The sequence below is a fragment of the Muscardinus avellanarius genome, assembly GCF_963383645.1.
Source record: "Muscardinus avellanarius genome assembly, chromosome: 11".
In the NCBI taxonomy this organism is placed as follows: Eukaryota; Metazoa; Chordata; class Mammalia; order Rodentia; family Gliridae; genus Muscardinus; species Muscardinus avellanarius.
Genome location: NC_137797.1, coordinates 67,983,912 through 67,995,846, shown reverse-complemented (window position 1 = coordinate 67,995,846; position 11,935 = coordinate 67,983,912).

Here is an 11,935-nt window from a genome sequence, read left to right as displayed (position 1 = left end):
TCTCGGAGCTACACTCCCAGATGGGTTTTATTTTTTATTTGGAAACAGGATCTCACTAGGTTGCTGAGAGCCTCACTAATTGCTGAGTCTGGTCTTGAACCTCGGGCGATCCTCCCGTCTCAGTCTCCTAAGCACAGGATTACAGGAGTGCGCCCCTGCCGGCTTCCCCTCTGCTTTCTACCAATGGGCTCCCAACAGCACCCTGCTCCTGTCCTAGCGCTCATCTCTAACTTGCCCTCGCCTCTCCTCTCCTCACCACCATCATGGTCAGACTGCTGTTCACTCCTCAGTTCCTATCATAGCCAAACCAGGGGAAGTCTACCTCCAAACTACACCCCCAGCCCCATTTTTTAGTCCTTTTAATGTTTGAAACAGGGTCTCACTGAGTTGCGAAAGGCCTCACTAAGTAGTAGTAGAAACCTCACTGAGGTTTCTACAAACCATGATTCTCCCGTCTCTGCCTCCTGAATGCTGGGATTACAAGCATGTGCCACCATGGCGAGACCCTATTTTTCTTTTTCTTTTCTTTCATTCTCTCTCTCTTTCTTTCTTTCTTTTCTTCCTTTCTTCTTCTTTTTTTTTTTTTTTTTTTTTTTTGGCAGATCTGGAGATGGAACCCAGGGGCATTCAACCTCTGAGCTACATCCCCCGCCCTATTTTTATTTTTTTATTTTGGTGGTACTGGGGTTCCTGGAAACCCTTCTACCCTCCGGGTTTCACTCCCAGACCTATTTTATATTTTTATTTGGAAACAGGGTCTCTTAAACCAGCTGGCTTCAAACCAGCGCGATCCTCCTGTCTCCGCCTTCCAAGCACAGGATTACAAGCGTATGCCACCACGCCCCGCTTATTCTTTATTTTGAAACAGTCTCTCTAGTTGTGAAGGACTTCACTAAGTAGCTGAGGTTGTCCGTGAACCATGATCTCCTGTCTCAGCCTCCCAAATGCTGGGATTACAAGTATGCACCACCAATGCGCCATGGTACACCCCTGGCCCTATTTCTTATTCTTTATTTTGAAACAAGTTCTCACTGAGTTGCAGAGGGTCTAAGTAGCTGAGGCTGTCCGCGAACCTGGATCCTCCTGTCTCAGTCTCCTAAATGCTGGGATTACAAGTATGCGCCACCATGCCCAGCTTAGACTGACTTTTTTATTATTTGGAAACAGGATCTCACTAAATTGCTGAGGCTGGCTATGAATCTGTGATCTTCCTACCTCAGTTTCCCAAGTATTAGCACTGGGATTACAGGTGTTCCCTGACACACCTGGTATGTATGTATGTATTTTTGTATGTATGTATGATTTATTTATTGTGGTACTGGGGATTGAACCCAGGGGCCTTCTACCTTCAAGCTACACCCCCAGCCCTATTTTTTATTCTTTATTTTGAAACAGGGTCTCACTAAATTTCAGAGAGGGCCTCAGTAAAAAGCTGAGGGTGCCTATGAGCTTGTGATCCTCCTGCCTTAGCCTCCCAAGTACTGGGATTATAAGCATGTGATATCAAACCTGGTTTATTTTATTTATTTATTTATTTATTGGTGATGAGGATTGAACCCAAAGGCATTTATTTATTGGTGATGAGGATTGAACTCCAAGCTACATTCCCAGCCCTATATATTTATTTATTTATTTATTTATTTATTTATTTATTTATTTATTTATTTATTGCGGTACTGGAGATAGAACTCAGGGGCATTCTACCTCTCTGCTACACCCCCAGCCCGATTTTTTTATTTTGAAACAGGGTCTCACTGAGTTGCAAAGGGCCTCACTAAGTAGCTGAGGCTGTTCCCAAACTGCGAACCTCCCATCTCAGCCTCCCAAATGCTGGGATGATGAGCATGCGCCAACCCAGCTCCCCCAGCCCTATTTTATTTTTTTATTTTGAAACAGGGTCTCATTAGGTTGATGAGAGTCTCACTACTTGCTGAGAATTATCCTTGAAACTGTGATCCTCCTTTCTCAGCTCCCCAAGTACTGGGATTTTAGAAATGCAACAGCATGCCGGGCGCGGTGGCGCACGCTTGTCATCCCCGCGCTTGGGAGGCAGAGACAGGAGGATCGTGCAGGTTCCAAGTCAGCTGCGCTGGCTTAAGAGACCCTGTTTCTGGCTTAAGAGACCCTGTTTCCAAATAAAAATATAAAAATAGGTCTGGGAGTGTAACCCTGTTTCTGGCTTAAGAGACCCTGTTTCCAAATAAAAATATAAAAATAGGTCTGGGAGTGTAACCCAGAAGTAGAAGGGCTTCCAGGAACCCCAGTACCACCAAAAAAAAAAAAAAAAAAAAAAAGCAACAGCATGGCCAGCTCCGATTTTACTTATTATTATTTGTCTTTTGTGGTACTGGGGATGGAAACCAAGGGTATTATAACTCTGAGCTATACCTCCAGTCCTATTTTCTTAAATTTTTTTATTTGGAAACAGGGTCTCTTGAGCCAGCAAGGCTGGCTTCGAACCTGCGCAATCCTCCTGTCTCTGTCTCCCAAGTGCGGGGATTACAAGCGTGCACCACCACGCCTGGCCTTATTCTTTTTATTTTTGAAAAAGGGTCTCACTGAGTTGCAAAGGGCCACCAAGGGTGTGCCACCTCACCCAGTTTGTTTGTTTGTTTGTTTGTTTTTGTGGTACTGGGGATGGAACCCAGGGACCTTCTACCTCCAGGCTACACTCCCGAACCTATTTTATATTTTATTTGGAAACAGGGTCTCCCTAAGTTACTGAGAGTCTCACCTGAGCATCTGAGGCTTGCTTCTTTTTTTTTTTTTTTTTTTTTTTTTTTTGGTGGTATTGGGGGTGGAACCCAGGGGCTTTCTACCTCCAGGCTATACTCCCAGACCTATTTTTTGGAAACAGGGTCTCACTAAGTTGCTGAGAGCCTCGCTAAGTAGCTGAGGCTGGCTTCGAACCTGCACAATCCTGCCAAGTACTGGGATTACATGGTGTGTCATTAGGCCCAGATTCTTATTTTTATTTATTTTTATTTTTTATTTTTTTGTGATACTGGGAATGGAGCCCAGGGGCATTCTACCTCTGAGCTACACCCCCAGCCCTATTTTTTAATTCTTTTTATTTTAAAACAGGATCTTACTGAATTGCAAAGAGCCTAAGTAGTAGCTAAGGCTGTCCTCGAACCACCCTCCTCCTGTCTCAGCCTCCCAAATGCTGGGATTACAAGCATGAGCCACTACACCGGCTTATTTTTATTTTTGAAACAGGGTCTCACTAGGTTGATGAGTCTCACTACTTGCCAAGGCTATCTTAGAGCCTGTGAGCCTCCTGTCTCAGCCTCCCAAATACTGGGATTACAGGTGAGTGCCATTATGCTGGGCTTTACAATATTTTTCTATTGGTTTCTCTCTTTGGCAGGAGGATTGTGGTTCGAGGACAGCCTTGAACTACTACTACTTAGGCTACTTCTTAGGCTCTTTGCAATTCAGTGAGATCCTGTTTTAAAATAAAAAGAATAAAAAATAGGGCTGGGGGTGTAGCTCAGATAAATGAAATCATACTATATGTTTCTTCTTAGATGAACTTATACTTTTGTGTGTGTGGTCCTGGGGGTGGAACCCAGGGGCATTTCTACCTCCAGGCTATACTCCCAGACCTATTTTTTAAATACTTTATTTGGAAACAGGGTCTCACTAAGTTGCTGAGAGCCTCACTAAGTAGCTGAGGCTGGTTTCGAACCTGTACAATCCTCCTGTCTCAGCCCCCCAAGTGCTGGGATTACAAGTGTCCGCCACCATGCCTGTTGAGCTTATTATTTTTGTGTGTATATTTGGTACTAGGGATTGAACCTCCAGACCTTTTTATTTTGAAACTAGGTTTCAACTGGGCATGGTGGCAAATACCTGTAATCTTAGTACTTGAGAGGCTGAGACAGGAGGATCACGGGTTCAAGGACAGCCTCAGCAAGTAGTGAGACTCATCAATGTAGTAAGCCTCTGTTTCAAAATAAAAATAAAATAGGGCTGGGGGTGTAGCTCCAAGGTAGAATCTCCTGGATTCAGTCCCCAGTGATGGGAATTGGACCTATATTTATTGCTAGTAGGTATTAAGTGCTAATAATAGGAATAAATTCTCACACTTAGGCAGCACAATAAAATCTTTTTTCTCTGTCTCTAAGCTGTCAGCCAAGAGCTGCAGCCAAGGTTGACCTTGGTCAGCTAAAAGTTGGCTGTTAGCCCAGCTGAACACTGAATGTTAAAAACACAGATATCTACACTTAGAAAAAGAATTATATAGACTTTCACTTTAGTTTAGACTAAAGTTAAAAGCTGACAAAGCAAGCTATATTAACCCAATATTATTAATAACAAAATAGTTATAGCCCTCAAACCTCTACACTTTAAAATACTATATTCTAGCTGGGTGTTTGCAATCCTAGTACTTGGGAGGCTGAGACAGGAGGCTCCCAGGTTCTTGGACAGCCTCAGCTGCTTAGTGAGGCTCTCAGCAACTTAGTGAGACTGTTTCAAAATAAAGAATAAAAAATAGAACTGGGGGTGTAGCTTGGAGGTAGAATGCCCCTGGGTTAAATCCTTAGCAACACACACACACACACACACACACACACACACACACACACACTATATTTGTGTGTCTTTCTTTTCTTTATTATTAAACAAGTTTTCAACATAATAAATAACTTCTAGCAAACAGAGATAAGGAAAAGCTGAGAATTCACCAAGGACACAGGTAAACAATATGTGCTTTAAATTTTAAAAATAAAAGTAAAAAAACAAAGTGGGTTTCTTTTTTTGTGTATGTGTGGTACTGGGGATGGAAGCCAGGGGCCTTCTACCTCCAAGCTTCACTCCCAGACCTATTTTATATTTTATTTGGAAACAGGGTCTCACTAAATTTCTGAGGCTGGCTTTGAACCTGAGCGATCCTCCTATCTCTGGCCTCCCAAGTACTGGGATTACAAGTGTGCATCGCCACACCTGGCTACAAACTGGGTTCCTACCATGCAGGTCCTTGACCTTGGTAACCAAGTAACACATTTTGATCAGTGATGTCAGACCTGTCTGTCCCTGTGAGGATGAACAAAGAAAGCTAACAGAAAAGGCTTATCCGCAGAGATAACGGATGGGCCTGCATCTGCTTTTGGTGGCAAAAGAAGACTATTAGCTAGACAGTATGGGGAAAAGGACACAGTATTTTTGTGTGTGTGGTTCTGGGGGTGGAGCCCAGGGGCACTCTACCTCCGAGCTGCATCCCCTGCCCTGTTTTCTTATTCTTTATTTGGAAACGGGGTCTCTCTGAGTTGTAAAGGGTCTAAGTAGCTGAGGCTGTCTTCAAACTGTGATCCTCCATTCTCAGCCTTCCGAATGCTGGGATTACAAGTGTGTGCCACCATGCCTGGCAACAATAATTTTTTATTTATTACAAATGTATGTATTGGCCAGGCGTGATGGTGCACGCTTGTAATCCCTGCGTTTGGGAGGCGAAGACAGGAAGATCGCACAGGTTTGAAGCCAGCCTTGCTGGCTTAAGAGACCCTGTTTCCAAATTTAAAAAAAAAAAATATATATATATATATATATATAATAATTTAAAATAATATATATTTATTTTAAATAATATATATTATTTAAAAATATTATATATATATATATATGTAAGGTCTGGGAGTGTAGCCCTGAGGTAGAAGGGTTTCCAGGAACCCTAGTACCACCAAATGTATGTATTGAAGCCGGGCATAGTGGTGCATATTTGTAATCCCAGCATTTGGGAGGCTGAGATAGGAGGATCACAGTTCGAGGACAGCCTCAGCTACTTAGTAAGGCCCTTTGCAACTCAGTGAAACCCTGTTAAAAACAAAGAGTAAGCCAGGCGTGGAGGCACATCCTTGTAATTCCTGCACTTGGGAGGCTGAGACAGGAGGATCACACAGGTTTTTGAAGCCTCAGCTACTTAGTGAGAATCTCAGCAATTTAGTGAGACCCTGTTTCCAAATAAAGTATAAAAATAGGTGTGGGAAGCTGGGCGTGGTGGCGCACACTTGTAATCCCTGCTCTTGGGAGGCTGAGACAGGAGGATTGTTCAAAGCCAGCTTCAGCTACTTAGTGAGGCTCTCAGCAACTCAGTGAGACCCTGTTTCCAAATAAAATATAAAATAGGTCTGGGAGGATACCACTGAGGTAGAAAGCCTCTGGGTTTCACACCCAGTACCACCAAAAAAAAATTAAAAAATTGGTGTGGGAGTATAGCCCGGAGGTAGAAAAGCCCTGGGTTCCACCCTCAGTACCACCAAAACAAACAAACAAACAAATAAATAAATAGTAAAAAAAATAATAATAAAGCGGGAGTGTAGCTCAGGAGTGGAATACCCTTGGGTTCCATCCCCAGTACCGCATATTTGAGCCAGGTATGGTGACGCACGCTTGTAATCCCAGTGCTTGGGAGGCTGAGACAGAAGGATTGCAGATTCAAAATCAAACACAGCAACTTAGTGAGATCCTGTTTCCAAATAAAAAGTAAAATAGGGCCGGGGGTATAACTCTGAGGTAGAGTGCCCCAGCTTCAATTCCCGGTAACATAACACACACACACACACACACACACACACACACACACACACACACACACACCAGTAAATATAATAATGGGCTGAGGTGTAGCCTGGAGACAGAATACCCCTGGGTTTTTTCCCTGGTAACAAAACAAAATATAAACCTCAAAAAAGAAAACATTCCAACATTGTGACCCACCCAGGTGTTCTCAATGTCTTTGTTTTCCTGTGTGGTGGAAATTCAACTTCCCTTGGCCAAGGCCGGGATGGGTAATTCAACCTTAGAATGGCTCACTCCTTCTGTAAGGAGTAGATCCACAGCATATGGTTAATAAAACAGTCCTGGCCGGGCGTGGTGGTGCACGCTTGTAATTCCAGCCAGCATTTGGGAGCCTGAGACAGAGGATCGCAGTTCGCGGACAGCCTCAGCTACTTAGTGAGACCCTTTGCAACTCAGTGAGACCCTGTTTCAAAATAAAGAATAAAAAATAGGGCTGGGGATGTAGCTCGGATGTAGAATGCCCCCAGATTCCATCCCCAATACTGCAAAATAAATAAACAAATAAACAAACAAATAAATAATATATAACCTGCCAGATGTGGTGGCACACGCCTGTAATCCCAGTACTTGGGAGGCTGAGACAGGAGGATTGCAGGTTCCAGGACAGACTCAGTAAATAGTGAGACTCTTTATCAACCTAGCAAGATCCTGTTTCCAAATAAGAAATAAAGTCGGAGCCGGGCGTGGTGGCGCACGCTTGTAATCCCAGCATTTGGGAGGCTGAAACCGGAGGATCGCAGTTTGAGGACAGCTTCAGCTACTACTTAGTGAGGACCTATGCAACTCAGTGAGTCCCTGTTTCAAAATAAAGAATAAAAAATAGGGCTGGGGGTGTGGGGGTATAGCTGGGAAGTAGAATGTCCCTGGGTTCCATCCCCATTACTGAAAAAAAAAAAATTTCAGGGAAGAGCCAAGAGTGAAGGCATGATGGCGCACACTTGTAATCCCAGCATTTGGGAGGCTGAGACAGGAGGATTGCGGTTCACAGACAGCCTTAGCTACTTGAAACTCAGTGAGACCCTGTTTCAAAAATAAAGAATAAGGAGCCGGGATGTAGCTCAGTGGCAAAGCACCTGCTTTGCAGGTGCGGCGCTCTGGGTTCTATCCCTGGTTCCAAAAAGAAAATAGAAGGAAAAAAAACCCTTTAAAAAAATAAAGAATAAGGCTGGGCGTGGTGGCACACACTTGTAATCCCAGCATTTGGGAGGCTAAGTCAAGAGACTTGTGGTTCGAGGACAACCTCAGCTACTATTTAGTGAGGACCTCTGCAACTCAGTGAGACCCTGTTTCAAATAAGGAATAAAAATAGGGCTGGGGGTGTAGGTCGGAGGTAGAATGCCCCTGGGTTCCACCACTAGTACCACACCAAAAAAATAAATAAATAAAATAAAGAATAAAAAATAGGGCTGGGGGCATAGTTCCATCCCCAGTAGTCCCCCCCAAAAACCAGAAGTACCAGTACCATAAAGTTAAAAAAATAGGTGATTAACTGAATTTATGTCCTGTTCTTCTGGTCTTCTCTTAAAAATATTTCTCAAATGGACATGATTCAAGGAATTTGAAGATTTCGTTTTTGTTTTTGCATTCTGGCTTCACTTTGAATAGAAAAATAGAATTTTTGAGGCTGAGACAAGGAGAATCACAGGTTTGAAAAAGAGATTTTTTTTTTTTTACTGCATCTGAAGTACTTTGCAGATATTCAGAATCCTTAATTATTAGGGTTTATTAGAGACATGTGTTGGTGTGCACACTTGTAATTCCAATACTTGAGAGGCTGAAACAGGAGGATCACAGGTTCAAGTACAGCCCTGGCAACTTAGCAAGACCCTTACAACTTAGTGAGACCCTGTTCCAAAATAAAAAATAAACTGAATGTGGTGGCTCACGCCTGTAATCCTAGTACTTGGGAGGATGAGACAGGAAAATTTCAGGTTCAAGGACAGCCTCAGCAAGTAGCTAGCCTCTATTCAACCTAGTGAGACTCTGTTTCAAGATAAAAGCAAAATAGAGGTGGGGGTGTAGCTCAGGGGTAGAATGCCTTGGGGTTCATTCCTCAATACCACACACACCCCGAAAAGAATGCTAAAAAATTTTTAAAAATAGGCCTGGGGGTATAGATCAGAGGTAGAATACCAGAACACCCCTGGGTTCAGTACTTGGTATTATATATGCACCTGCACATGTGTGCGCACGCACACACACACACACACACACACACACACACACACACACACAGAGGTGTGGAGGTGCATGCTTGTAATTCCAGTACTTGGTAGGCTGAGACAGGATGATCACAGGTTCAAGGCCAGTCTCAGCAAATAATGAGACTCTCATCAACCTAGTGAGACTTTCTTTCTTTTTTTTTTCGGGGCTGGGGATGGAACCCAGGGCATTTGACCTCCAAGGTACACCCCCTGCCCTATTTTTTATTCTTCTTCTTTTTTTTTTTTTGGTGGTAATGTGGTTCCTGGAAACCCTTCTATCTCCAGACTACACTCCCAGACACCAACAGGGTCTCCTAAGCCAGCGAGGCTGGCTTCGAACCTGTGAGATCCTCCTGTCTCCACTTCCCAAGTGTGGGGATTACAAGAGTGCGTCACCACGCCCAGCTTTTTATTTTTTATTTTGAAACAGGGTTTCACTAAGTTGATGAGGGCCTCACTAAGTAGCTGAGGCTGTTTGCGAACTGTGATCCTCTGGTCTTAGCCTCCCATATGCTGGGATTACAAGCGTGCGCCACCACGACCAGTTTGCCTGCCTGCCTGCTTGCCTGCCTTCTTTCCTTCCTTCCTGTTTTGCAGTACTAGAGATGAAACCCAGGGGCATTTTACCTCCGAGCTATAACCCCAGCCCTATTTTTTATTCCTTATTTTGAAACAGGGTCTCACTGAGTTGCAGAGGGCCTAAGTAGCTGAGGCTGTCTGCAAACCGCGATCCTCCTGTCTCAGCCTCCCGAATGTTGGGATTACAAGCGTGAGCCACCATGCCCGGCTTTATTTCTTTATTTAGTTTTTGGTACTAGGGAGTGGAATGCAGGGGCCTCCTATTTTTGAGCTATACTCCAGCCCTATTTTATTTTTTACTTGAAAACAGGGATTTGCTAAATTGCTGAGGCTGACTTCAAACCTGCAATCATTCTGTCTCAGCCTCCCAAGTACTGGGATTACAAGCAGGAGCCACCATGCCCAGCAAAAATCACAGTTTCAAGGCCAGTCTCAGCAATTTAGTGAGGCCCTCAGCAACTGGAGACCCTGTTTATTTATTTATTTATTTATTTATTTATTTATTTATTTGGTGGTACTGGGGTTCCTGGAAACCCTTCTACTTCCGGGCTATACTCCCAGACCTATTTTTATACTTTTTATTTGGAAACAGGGTCTCTTAAACCAGCGCGGTGCAATCCTCCTGTCTTGCCTCCCAAGCGCGGGGATTACAAACATGTGCCACTGCGCCTGGCTCCCTGTTTAAATTTTTTTTTTTTTTTTTTTTTTTTTTTTGTGGTACTGGGGTTCCTGGAAGCCCTTCTACCTCCGGGCTACACTCCCAGACCTATTTTTTATTTTTGGAAACAGGGTCTCTTAAGCCAGCGCGGCTGACTTCGAACCTGCGCGATCCTCCTGTCTCCGCCTCCCAAGCGCGGGGATTACAAGCGTGCGCCACCACGCCCGGCTCCCTGTTTAAATTTTAAATTTAAATTTTATTTTATTTGTGTTGGGGATTGAACACATGGGCATTCTACCTCTGAGCTACACTTCCAGCCCTATTTTTATTTTATTTATTTATTTATTTATTTTATTTATTTATTTATTTTGCGGGCTTGGGGATGAAACCCAGAGACATTTGACCTCCGAGCTACATCCCCTGCCCAATTTTTTTTATTCTTTATTTTGAAATAGGGCCTGAGTTGCAGAGGGCCTCACTAAGTAGCTAAGGATGTCCGCGAACCGCGATCCTCCAGTCTCAGCCTCCCAATTGCTGGGATTACAAGTGTGAGCCACCACGTCTGGCTTATTTTTTATTTATTTGTATTTTTTATTTTATTTAATTTAATTTATTTATTTATTTATTTTTTTTTTTTTTTTGTGTGTGTGTGTGGGTCTGAGGATGGAACCCAGAGGCATTTGACCTCAGAGATACACCCCCTGTCCTATTTTTTATTCTTTATTTTGAAACCAGGTCTCACTAAGTTGCAGAGGGCCTCACTAAGTAGCTGGGGCTGTCCGTGAACCACGATCCTCCAGTCTCAGCCTCCCTAATGCTGGGATTAAAATCATGTGCGCCACCACGCCCGGCTTATTTTTTATTTTTGAAGAGTCTCACTAAATTGCAGAGGGCCTAAATTGCTGAGGTTAGCCCTGAACCTGCATCCTCTTGTCTCAGCCTACCAAGTACTGGGATTGCAAGTGTGTGCCACCATGCCTGACTCTAAAAAAAAAAAAGCCAGGCTTGTAATCTGAGACTGGAAGATTTCAGTTTGTGGACAGCCTCAGCTACTTAGTGAGGCTCTTTGCAACGCAGTGAGATCTTGTTTCAAAATAAAGAATAATAATTAAAAAAAAAAAAAAAAGCTGGGCATGGTGGCACAGGCTTGTAATCCCCGGGCTTGGGAGGCTGAGTCAGGAGGACTGCACAGTTGTGAAGCCAGCCTCAGCTACTTAGTGAGGCTCTCAGCAACTTAGTGAGATGCTGTTTCCAAATAAATTATAAAATAGGGTTGAGGGTATAGCCCGGAGGTAGAAAGCACCTGGGTTCCACCCCCCAGTACCACAAAAATAAAAAAATTAAAAAAAAAATAGGGCTGAGGGTGTAGCTTGGAGGTAGAATGCCCCTGGGTTCCAAACCCAGTACCGAAAAAGAAAAAAAAAAAAAAAAGGTTAGGGTTTGGAGTTCACATCAATAGTCTCAAAACAATTTTATTATTTGGAAGAAAGCAAAATACCACTTATATCAAGAATGACAAGTTGATAGGGGAATTACTAGTAATATATTAATAGAAAGGCTTTTTTCTCCAAATGGTCCAGAGAATTGGATCTCAGATTTGGAGGCTTTCGCTATGGTTTGTTCAGTCTGTATTTGCCTCTTCAAGTAACTCTGGATGACTTTGCCATGAACATATTATTGTTTTCATAAATTATATTTTTAGGAATTGGAAATAACAAAAAGTTCTGGTAGACATGCCATTTGTTCTTAATAATTTGTGTAATTAAATTCCTCTTTCCCCAAAAGTGGGAAAGTAACACCGGCCAGGATTTAAGTGCAAACTGCAGGGATGCTCCTCTCCTCTTTCCCATCCTCTCCTCCCCCTCCCCTCTACTCCCATCAAACCTCGGGCACCATGCATGCCAGGCTTTAC